Source organism: Octopus sinensis, linkage group LG13 (genome assembly GCF_006345805.1).
Source record: "Octopus sinensis linkage group LG13, ASM634580v1, whole genome shotgun sequence".
Lineage (NCBI taxonomy): Eukaryota > Metazoa > Mollusca > Cephalopoda > Octopoda > Octopodidae > Octopus > Octopus sinensis.
In genome coordinates this window covers 55,374,479-55,385,932 of record NC_043009.1, presented here as the reverse complement: position 1 = coordinate 55,385,932, position 11,454 = coordinate 55,374,479, and the positions used below count along the sequence as shown (strand labels likewise).

General features: G+C 37.0%; 1 protein-coding gene across 8 annotated transcripts in view; it reads left to right on the top strand.

The window, feature by feature from the left end:
- The window catches only part of LOC115218438 (probable cysteine--tRNA ligase, mitochondrial), a 34,119-nt gene that overhangs the window by 752 nt on the left and 21,913 nt on the right, over nt 1-11,454 (top strand). For 2 of the 8 annotated variants that reach the window (XM_036508382.1, XM_036508377.1), the window contains exon 1: nt 7,317-8,815. The exons of 1 other annotated variant lie outside the window; for it this stretch is intronic. The gene's annotated coding sequence lies outside the window, so the exon portion shown is untranslated. Of the gene's footprint in view, nt 1-5,907; nt 6,176-6,695; nt 7,177-7,316; nt 8,816-8,855; nt 9,149-9,202; nt 9,696-10,142; nt 10,287-11,454 lie in introns of those variants that run through there. 5 more of the 8 variants (XM_036508379.1, XM_036508378.1, XM_029788252.2 and 2 more) reach the window with 5 other exon arrangements.

Below are 11,454 nucleotides of genomic sequence, written 5' to 3'. Positions count from 1 at the left end.
GATCAGAATGCGATGTGGGCGTGATATTTTGCAGAGGTAATGAAAAAAGGCGAAATGTTGGTTATCGAGTAGATTTCTGTGGGTAAATTCAGAGAATTAGTTTGTTACGGCCGAAGTAAAAGAGAAAGAGACATGGTTCAGCATGTACATATGTAGGATTATCCGAAATGTATGTGTGCCAAATGCACGATCGCAAATATGAAATTGTTTGGCTTTAAGGTCAAATCTATCTGTTTAATAATTCCACGCACATCAAGGATAACTTGTAGGACTGTTAAATCGATCCCAGCACTCAGCTGGTACTGCATTCCATCCATCCATCCATCCATCCAACCGTTCTTTCTTTCTTAAATAGGGCAGAACCTGTTGAGGAAAAGAAATTGTGTTGCAGTGTATTTATGTGTTGTGATCCTGAATTGGGTATGGTCTGTGGTCCTAGCCTTGGGTGAATTATGAAACTAAGGTTGAAGTTGTGTGGTATATTCTCCACATCATGCAAATGATGTATCGCTCAGGCAGCGCTAGAGAGAATAGAGCTTCAATGCTTTAAGGTGGCCCCAATAATCGAGATCAGTCATGCCCTTAATTATTTTAGTGAATGCCCTCTGAGATGATTTTTGAGATGTTTTGTTTTGTGTGAAGAGACCACAAACAGCAGCAGTATTCGAAGTGTGACCGTACAAAGAAGGAGAAATGAGGAATGGTGACCGGAAGGTTCTTAGAATCCAGGAGTTCCTTCTACGAGCTATATCGACCTTATTATTGATGTGGGCACTCCAATTGAGATTGTTGTCAACAATTACTCCTAAGTCTCTGATATTGTTAGATGCTGCGAATGGTTCCCCTGAAGAAAGAGAATATGATTGTTTTAGCATAATCTTTTTTCCAAAATGCATCAGCTCAAATTTTCCCTCGTTTAGACACATTTTGCTTTTATCTGCCCATTTACTTACAGCATGAGACCAGACTGACGTTCAGTTCGGTCTTCGTTGATAATTTTCTGGAATCATCGGCGAAGTACAGGCATAACTACAAATGTGTACTCCCACCCCGACTTTGTTGCCGCATAACTTCCAGAAAAATGGATACTTTTTAGCTAAATTTTCTACACATACTGCTTAGATGTTGTAGATTTAGAATATATACAAATTTATGGGAAAGAATTTTTGCGAGTGGGCGGAAGAGGAGTTTCGGAAAAATCACACGCTCCTACATTTTTCCCTCATAACTTTCGGGAAAATGAGTATCTTTCAATGGAAGTTTATACAAATACCTTTTAAACAGCATAGATTATGATTATAAAGAAATTTGTGGGGAAATTTTTTCCGGGGTTGGGGAGAGGAGTTTCGGATCAAAAAGACTACATAAGTTGGAATTTCTCCGTTTTGACGGGCATTTTTCAATTTTTTTTTCTCATCACAGCCTGCTGGATGTTAACACGTATGTAGAAAACGAATATGAAAAAGAAAATGCGCTAACGACCCTGGGGGTGGAGAGAGGACTTTCGGAAAATTCACATGATCCGATTTTTCCGTCATAACTTTCGGTAAAATGGATATATATTGATTTTTTTTTTTACAGAATCCCCCGTTTTTGGTTATGAAGGATCCGATTCTGAAAAAAAAAATTTCAAAAATCGCATTTTCAAAATTTCAATTCCACCCCCTTCATTTTTCACTTTTTCCGGAATTATTATTATTATTATTATTATTATTATTATTATTATTATTTTCATAAAAAGATATCCTCATCATTTCGAATGCTGTTGTGAAAAAAAAATTGTAAAAAAAACACCGTAAAAAACGGAGAAATTCCAACTTGCGGTTGTCATGATCCGAAACTCCTCTCCCTACCCCCTCGGAAAAAAGTTTCCTCTCAAATTTCTTTATAATCGTAATCTATGCTGTTTGAAAAGTTTGTGTATAAACTTTCATTCCGAAACTCCTCTCCCCAACCTCTCAGGAAAATTGGGACAAGTTTCAAATGGATATATTTCTAATTGTATAAATTTTGTTGGAGTCTAAATTTTAAAAATTATCAGCTTGAATAATCACTTGTACTATTTTTTTTTTAGTTCTGATTGAACAAATCATGAATGTTAATAAAGAATTAAACCGTAGAAGTGTAATTGCCGAATTATTCTGCGCCGGCAAAAGTGTTGGGGAGATTGTTAGAGCCACAAAATAGGCCAAATCTACTGTTTTTAGAATTTTAGCCAATTTGGAAGAAAGTCGTGATGTTCAGAGAAAGCCTCACACGACTCGCAATGACCGAAAACGCATGCCTACTTCTTAGCTGGACTGAGTCGAACCCATTAAATTTGATGTTGAAGTTGGCTTAAAATGGTGGGGTCCGTAAAATGACCGTTTCCGGGGCTTTGGGACAAGACCCCCCACCCCCATAAGAAATCGTACGCGAGGAGACACCGTAACATCCTAACTACCCACTCCAAAGCCAATCAAGCTGAAAGAAGTTCCAAACTTCTTCATCTGAAACATCGTGGCGGAGACGCCCGCATCTTCGTGGATAAAAAGAAGTTCCTCGTAGACGAAGCTGCAAACCGCCAAAACTCACGAGTGATAGCGTGCGACCCTTCCCAAGTTTCTTCAGCTATGCGTAGGAAGAATCCAGCTTCCATAGGTCTCTGGAGCTATTACAAGTGATGGGAAATTGATGCCTCCTCAGTTTATTGAAGCGGGTCTTAAAATCAACACAGCAGATTATCTCAAAAACTTAGAAATTTTGTTGCCTTGGATTAGGAAGCATTATGATGCAAGTCGAGTCATGTTTGTTGGGGACTCCGCGCCCGCCCATTCTTCGAAAAGAATGCATGAATTTTTAAAGAAGGAATTGCCCATGTTTGTCCTTAAAGATATCTGGCCCTCTAGCTCGCCAGATTTGATCCATGTAATTTTTTGGCTATGGGGCGCTGTTGAAGCAATGTCCAACATAACTTCTCACAACTGTGTGTCTTCACAGAGGGCTTCGATCAAGCGGGGAAAAAATTATTAAAGTATGCGCATCATTGCGTAAACAGACTGAACTGGTAAAGAAAGTAGATGGTGGTCACATTGAACTGAAATAAAAGCTAAACACTCAACAATAAATTGGCATAAACATACAATTTGCAGTGTTTGATTTTTTTCTGAGTTATACCAATTATAATAGAGATATTTAAATGGTCTCAATTTACCTGTTACACCATATATATATTTGAGAATGAATTTGCAATATAAGTATTGTATTTGGTTGAAATAATTTATTTCCTTGCTTAATACTGAACAGCTTCCACGACATTTGCCGCCCTCTTGAGGGTTTCCAACGTTCTGAAAGGAGATAACCCGGATTCCGGATTAAGAACTAATTTTAAAGAAAGGAAGAATATTAGGATAATGTAATCAGCCCTGGAGATATACCGTAAATCTTCGAGTATAATCCGCATTTTTCCCCCAAAATTTAAAGGTCAAAATCACTAGTGCGTACTATATACGAGGTTAAAAATGAAAATTATTTTCTAAGCAATGTCCGAGACTCTATTTGCTGTCCGGCAATGTTTATTCAGACGCATTTTGTGATGTCGGGCGCGAAAATACCTTAAGCTAAGTCTGAAAGCAATGAAGTCATAAAAGGATCATCCATAATTTGCAATAAGCAACATTTATTAAACGTCATTACTGTTATTTCTTTATTTTCTGCAAACAAAATGCACAAAAAAGCTACACGTTTGCATTATGTTATATATAATAATAATAATAATAATAATAATAATAATAAAGGACGTTACCGTATGCATTTTTACAAACCAAGGACTTTATATAGATCTACTTGACTCAAGTTAGAGAAGGGGTGCGTATTATACACAAGGTTTGGGTTTTTCAGAGGTACAGCCCCCTAAAAATCCTCTGCGTATTATACTCAATGGCGGACTATACTCGAGGATTTACGGTATATGATTGGATTGTAGCAGATGAACTGGCTTTGTCAGTCACGGGAAACTTGTGATCCGCAAGACTTTCTGAATGGTACGTCTAACGAAAAGCTACCTTCAATATATTTTGGTAATGCGGCCCGCCTGCTGATGAGCCAGTTTCATGCAACCCATCTAATGATGAGTTAGTCTCATGCAGCCCACTTCTCGAGAATGGTTGCACATGCCTGGTTTTGATCATAAGCCTGCTCGATCTGGTTTAACATGAAACAACACCAACTAGTTTACCATATTTGAATTACGTGACACATCAGGTGTGTCGTATTCCGGACGGGAGGTATGAAAGGTCTTGCGTCGACCGCGCCTGAAATCGGAAAATTTTCAAGAAGTGAAAGATGATGTCATCTGTATAAGAGCCTGTGCGCATATGTGTCCGGTTTAATAGGACCTGATCCTTGGGTGCCTATCACTCTGTTGCAAGCATTCGGGCTACGTCCCTTGTTTGAAAATTACTTCCTCCCTAAAACCTGAATATTTGTATTATGATTATTATGAGACTATCATTTCGTTAGAGCATCGGACAAAATGCCTTGTGGTATTTGATCTGTCTTCAGATCAAATACCGGCGAGATCAACTTTGTCTTTCATCCTTCCGGGGTCGATAAATTAATAAAGTACGAGTTACGTATTGGAGCCGATTTAACTGACAAACACATTTTCTCAAAAATTTTCTGGGAAAGATTTCCTCCCGTCCGCCTCCACCATTTTCTCCCCATTTTTTTCTTGCCAAAAACCCCCGTTTTCGGAAAATTGCCCAAAATCGGCATTTTGAAATTTCGGCCTCCCTTCCCCACTCCAATTTCTTCTTTTTTCACTTTTTTCCCTAACCTTAACCGTAACCCTAAAACCCTAACCACAAGCATTTTTGGAAATTTTTTTCAGAATCATAATCTCCGTATTTTTCCGCATATTTTGAAAAAAAAAAAAAGAAAAGATGGCAAGACTTCCGCTCGTTACCCACCAAAAAATACACTTAAATTTTTTTTTTTTTTTCGATTCAAAACCTGCCTTTTTTTGCTACGGGGAATACGAATCTGCAAAAAAAATTGGCAAAAATCGACATTTCTAAATTACCCCCCCCCCCCTCCCCCATTTCCTTCATTTAAAACTTTTTTCACATTTTTTTTTCAAAATATGCGGAAAAATACGGAGATTTTGATTCTGAAAAAAATTTCCAAAAATCTTTGTAAATTTTTTTTTTTCTTTCTAAATATGCGGGAAAATACGGACATCATGATTCGGACAAAAATTTCAAAACATTTCTGTACTTACGGTTAGGGTTTTAGGGTTAGAGTTTTAGGATTAGGGTTTTAGGGTTAGAGTTTTAGGGTTAGGGTGTTAGGGTTAGGGTGTTAGGGTAAGGGTTAGTTTTAGGATTAGGGTTAGAGTTTTAGGATCAGGGTGTTAGTGTTAGGGTTAGGGTTTTAGGGTTAGTGTTGGGAAAAAAGTCAAAATTGAAGTTGGGGGTGGGAAGGGGGAAAATTACAAAAATAAACAAATTAGGGAGAAAATGGGGGTGGGGATAGAGAAGAAAGTAGTGGGGGAGGAGTAATTTCAAAATGCCGATTTATGCCAATCTTTTTGCAGATTCGTATTCTCCGTGTAGAAAAAAAAAACAATAATAAAATAAGGCGGGGTACAAAAGGAATTCTTGCCAATTTCTGGCCTTCGTATCTTTTATTGAACATGAACTGAATTCAACGAAGTGTAACTTATTACAGTTTTGGTTTTCTAGCTGTAAAAAGAACAGTTCCGTTTTGTCTTCCATAAAATACGTATTACATATTTTAGAAAACATCATTGTAGTTTACATACATATACACAAACACACACACACATAGATACACAGAGGGGAGAGGTCATAACTTCCGGTGTCCTTCACCCACGTGTAATCCCCTGTATTAAAACATCTAGTTTCACCTTGGACGTACAATACGTTGCTTCTTTTTTTTTTTCATTTTATTTTAAGTTCGTTTATATACCACTATTACCATTAGACCCAATATTGTATTCAAAATAGACAAATAAACATTAGTGTGATTAAATATATACACAAAGACAAATCGCATACACAGGAAAGATATAACAAATTTCGGCGTGTTAATTTTATATACATGCCTACATACATAACACATATATATCACACACGAGTGGGCAGACGAAAGAAAGTAACATTCAACACATTTGGTAAGAGTTACATATACTATTTCCAGATTCCGGCGAGATAATTTCATTCTACGAACCTACGAAGCTTTCAGATGCATAAAACTGAGTGAGACTTATTAAATAATATATGATACACGCACATGTTAACAACAATGCGATCATGATGTAGAATAACGATACAGAGAAGTTGAGTGTTGTCAAAACACTATCGATTGCTTTATAAAGTTCCACCTCAGCTGGGAGCAAATGCCATCTACTTCTATGTGGATTAAAAACTAATATGTGAAGAGGCTGTAGGCTTATGCATTGTTGTTCTTCACATAGACACACCTATATCCATCGAAAGCCACGAAGTGAACTGTAGTCTTTGAATGTATGTAGGCCTGATATAATCGAGCGGTATTACCTTTTCGATTACGATTACATTTTTGGTTTAAGTATGCAAAGAATCTATGCTTCCGTATACATAGTTATAAGAAAATATATATATATATATATATATATATATATATTTACATGCAAACAATGTACACGGTGAACGTAAAGAGAAGTACAATTTAATCTGTTTAACATGTGTGAAAGAAAACAATGCGTCATTTTTAATTTGTAGCTAAAAAGGCTTCTTCCATTTGAAAGGGATATTTCTATTTGAATGTTCTCTAAATGAGCGCAATAAAATAAATAACAAGCTAAAACCAGATGTGTGAGAATTAAATATTCAAATAAGAATGAGGTCGAAATACGAAGCATCTCTCTCTCAAAAATTAAGACTAAGACGAACTCTAATAAAAATGTTGCAACTATAATTTTCTTTCAATTATTTACTCAGCTCAAATATATATTGAATATTATCCTTCGTACTCTTCCCTCTTGAAAGCGTTATGACGTCAGTTGGGCAGTATTTAGCTATTATTTCTCGCCGAGTGGACAACCATATAGAAGCTCCTGGTTTGCTTTATATCTCCACACACGAGAGAGACCCCACTGGTATTAAATTAGTTGTATCTATATTTTGTGTTTAGGTATGTTCCATGCTCTATTTTCTCGGTAATGAAAAATTACCACTTTCACTTCGTCGTTTTGTATTTGCTTTCTTACTATCTGTATTTCCAACCTCATTTTTATTTGAATATTTCATTTTACACATCTGATTTTAGCTTGTGTTACTTACGAGGACATTAGTAATTTACTGAACCTCTACTTTTATACCCACAATACAGAACAAGATTTTCATTTGCAACATATGAAAAAGCGGTGTTTAACCAGTAGGTCGCTCACTTAAAATCTCCTCAACACACCCCCATTAAATACTTCGTTGACTGCTTCAAACAAGAGATGTATAATCTGTAAAAATAAAAGAACTTCAGTATTAAACTCAAGGTTCGTGGTCGCTGTTCCTTTATATACTGCATAAAGTGGTCTTACATAATATAGTAGGTCATGCATTTTTAGTGCAGCAATGTAACTTATTATAGCTTGTAACAGCAAGCACATGAAAGCCTAAAATATGAGACCTAGGGAACTGGGTGCTGCACAAGAATGGCAATTGTATACATTGCTTCCAGTACAAGTTGTATGTCGAGGGGGCTTGTAACTAGATTTACAACGTCCTACTTAACGGGTATTGGATTTTGGAAAGACAGCAAGGCGGTGGATTCACGAAGTGGAGAAGGAAGCAGAAAATGATTCTTCAGGAATAAAGCGCAATCATATACAGAAAGAAGCTGTGAGTAGTAAGACGAAATTGTTGTTGGACTGGGCTACTGCTTGGGCCTGGTTTCATATGGGGGCTGTAAAGGTAACGTAGAAAATAATGTGTGGGCCAAAAGAACAGGGACATTCCCTTGTAGCATTTCTAATGCTTAGCGCCGCTGGAGGGACCTATACTGTACGAATGCGACGATAGCCAGTGGAGGCGCAACCCGCGGGGTTTATATAAAGATTTTCACCCGTTAACGAAAACAAAAAAGACTGCTGAGGGTTAACAACTGTAGAAAGCGAATATGACAAAAAAAATTGCGCAAACGAACCTGGGGGTGAGGAGAGGACTTTCGGAAAATTCATAAGATCCGAGTTTTCCGTCATAACTTTCGGGAAAATAAACGGTTGTTTTGTCTTATTTCTCGTGTTCGCCTATAAAATTCGAAACTTTTCTCAGATTCCCCTCCCCAATTTTCGGTGGATGCTTATTCCGAATCTTTGCCTCTTATTATTATTTACTTGTTTGCAAAACTAAATCGAAATATTTCCGATTTGAAAACTGTACGTTATATCCCAAAATTGCCTAGCATGGCAATGTTAAGATGCGATTCAAGGAGATTTGGTTGCAGTGCTACTTTCTTTTCTTTTGAAGTGTTATTCCAGCAATATTTGGTAGCTGTTCATGTTGAGCTTGTACATATATGCCTGGCATGTATGATGTATTAAGAGGAAGAAATATTAGTGTATTATCAAAAGTATGCTAACGACCTGGGTTGAATGTCGTTTCGTTCAATTGAATGAAACAACAAATACTATATTAACCTCAAAACCTGGTTTTTTATCAAAGTCACACGCCAAGGATTTACAACCCTGAAATTTGTGATAAGAGTTTTTTTTTCTCTCTTTCTATCTCTCGTCAACTTGTACAGCTGTTTACAACAATTTGACCTTAATGGTCCGGTGGGTCTGATTTTTATATTCCTTTGTTTCTCTTTGAAATTATATTTGGCGCTCTTCGTTGTGGCAGACGTACTTGAAATTTTCTTTACTACATCTCTTGACATTATTTACATTATTTTTTTTTAAAGTCCTCTTAAAGCGGTTAAAATATTTAATTTTAAACATATATCAATGATGTTATGTATCTAAAACATTGTTTCCTTTACTATGGTCCTCACCATTATTACTTTCGTTGTTACAATTATGTATTTGGCACAGCCAAGGAATATTTAATCCTTATCGAACAAACCTACAATTAACTGCATTCCACCTTAGTTGTTTTTCCTTAACACGGTAAGTTGTAATTTAAGGGATATTTGGCTGTTATTTTTATGTAAAATATCACTCTCCGACGGAGGGTATTTAACGAAAAAAAGAGACAGAATAACAAACACTAGCATCATTAAATTTCCTAAAGAAATAATGTTCAAACGTATAAGTAAAAAAAAAAAATGAAATTGAGTAGGATATTTATTTGAAAAGATAACATTGTTTGACCCAGTAAAATAGTGACTTCATAGATTGTTTGGGACCAAATGACGAAAGAAAACTTGCATGTAACTTTCAAAAGATGTGAAACATCTTACTGCTCCCCTAAGATTCTTCTAATATTTGTATGTAGAATGAACTCATTTGGATCGAAGAAGTAGAAACTACGATTTACATACACGCTGGTGTTATGGCAGCTGATAAATGGACAGCCTCACATCAGTCGTTTTATGCAATCTTTGGGATACATGTCTTTCTGTAATAATGACCATTAACGTAACTATGCTGTGATGAGCAACTTCTGTGATGATTACTTCTATGTTGGATCTTGTCTTCCAGTGTCCGAACCCAGGTATCCATAACTGTATTACCTTTTTACAAATTTCGACTCATTAATCACACGTTCTACTGCTCATGACCGTATTAGCAGCATTATAGGCCCCCGGGCAAATCTGTGCACTTTAACAAGCCACAGTATACATAAAACCCCTAAAGCCCTCGAGCAAGTCACTGCACTGGGCCCTATAGCATTTTTTTACAGCAAGCCACAGTATACATAGGGTAAATTTGGGCCCTAGATCCGTAAAGCTGCCGGGCAACTGTCCCGTGTACCCATGCTATAAGACGGCACTACTACCAGCTGCCATGTAAATGAAATTAGATATAACTTTTGGAACTAAAAATATATTGAAAGCAATAACAGTACAAAAGCTAACAATATATTTTCAATTTATTTTTATTGAATGATTTCAAATTGTATTTAGTTTCACAATTTGTCTTCAATTTTATCAACGTAGCAATAGCAGTTGGTAGTTCGTGATCCGTATTACACTCTGTATTCGACCTTTGTATGAAGGATCCCTCACTACGTTCCTCAGATCCTAACTATTTATTAACAGATTGAGGATCTGCTGGCAGTATATGAATTCCGATCTTTGTTTTTGTAAGTGACGGACGGTTCATTTCGAAGTTCTGAAAGATTAAAATGATTACAACAAGATTATTTTAAACATTCATCGTCATAAGTAATCGACCATACACCTCGTTTTGTTTTGTATGTTTCTAATTCTAACCGGTGTACATCACTATTAGTCTCCTCGAATTATAACGATTATATTTACTACACAGCCACAACCAGAGATGTATTAGGATATGACATCTAAAAGCCGGACTAGATTATTTTATGCGCAACTCCATTGTCTCCCGAGACAGAAGGATACCAACAATTTACTACCAACATTTGACATTCTCGTTCCAATTATGGCACTGTTGTTAGGTTTATAGTGGATGTGTTAGTGACAAGTCTATTTAGATAATCTCATTAAGTAAGTTACTAAATCAACAATATTCAAGTAGACTTATAGCACAGGTAGTCCTCTATCCATTGCTTTGGATATAGTTTTCATTCATTCACATTGTTGACCAACGTGTACACTTTTACATGAGGTTGTTTATGGCAGAAAGTGCAGTGTAGTAGTTTGGACTGATTGCTTTTCTGTTAATGCCGAATGTCCATTTTGTTCTTGCATGTCCGTAGGTTTGGTAGTGGTTACAGCGTAGACGAAAGATAGATTTTGGTTAGAACGGAATAGTTGCTGCTAGCTTAGGGGCGGACTGAGAGTAGCAAGGACCCTTGGGCATAACTGTTTACCGGGCCCCTTAGCATTGATATCAGCAGAGTGAACATGTAGAGTGCGGGCCTTTGGACAGTGTCCGATTAACCGAGGGCTCAGTCCGCCCCCTGTAGTCACTGCATTCAAGCACAGTGTTTTGGGGACTAATAAAGTTATTGATGCTGCTAATATTTGTGTGTGTGAGAGAGAGGAGGGGGCTTTTTTTTACTCTTTTACTTGTTTCAGTTATTTGACTGCGGCCATGCTGGAGCACCGCCTTTAGTCGAGCAAATCAACTCCAGGACTTATTCTTTGTAAGCCTGGTACTTATTCTATCGGTCTCGTTTGCCGAACCGCTAGGTTACGGGGACCTAAACACACCAGCATCGGTTGTCAAGCGATGTTGGGGGACAAATACAGACACACACACACATACATACATACATGCATGCATACATACATACATACATACATACATACATACACACACACACACAC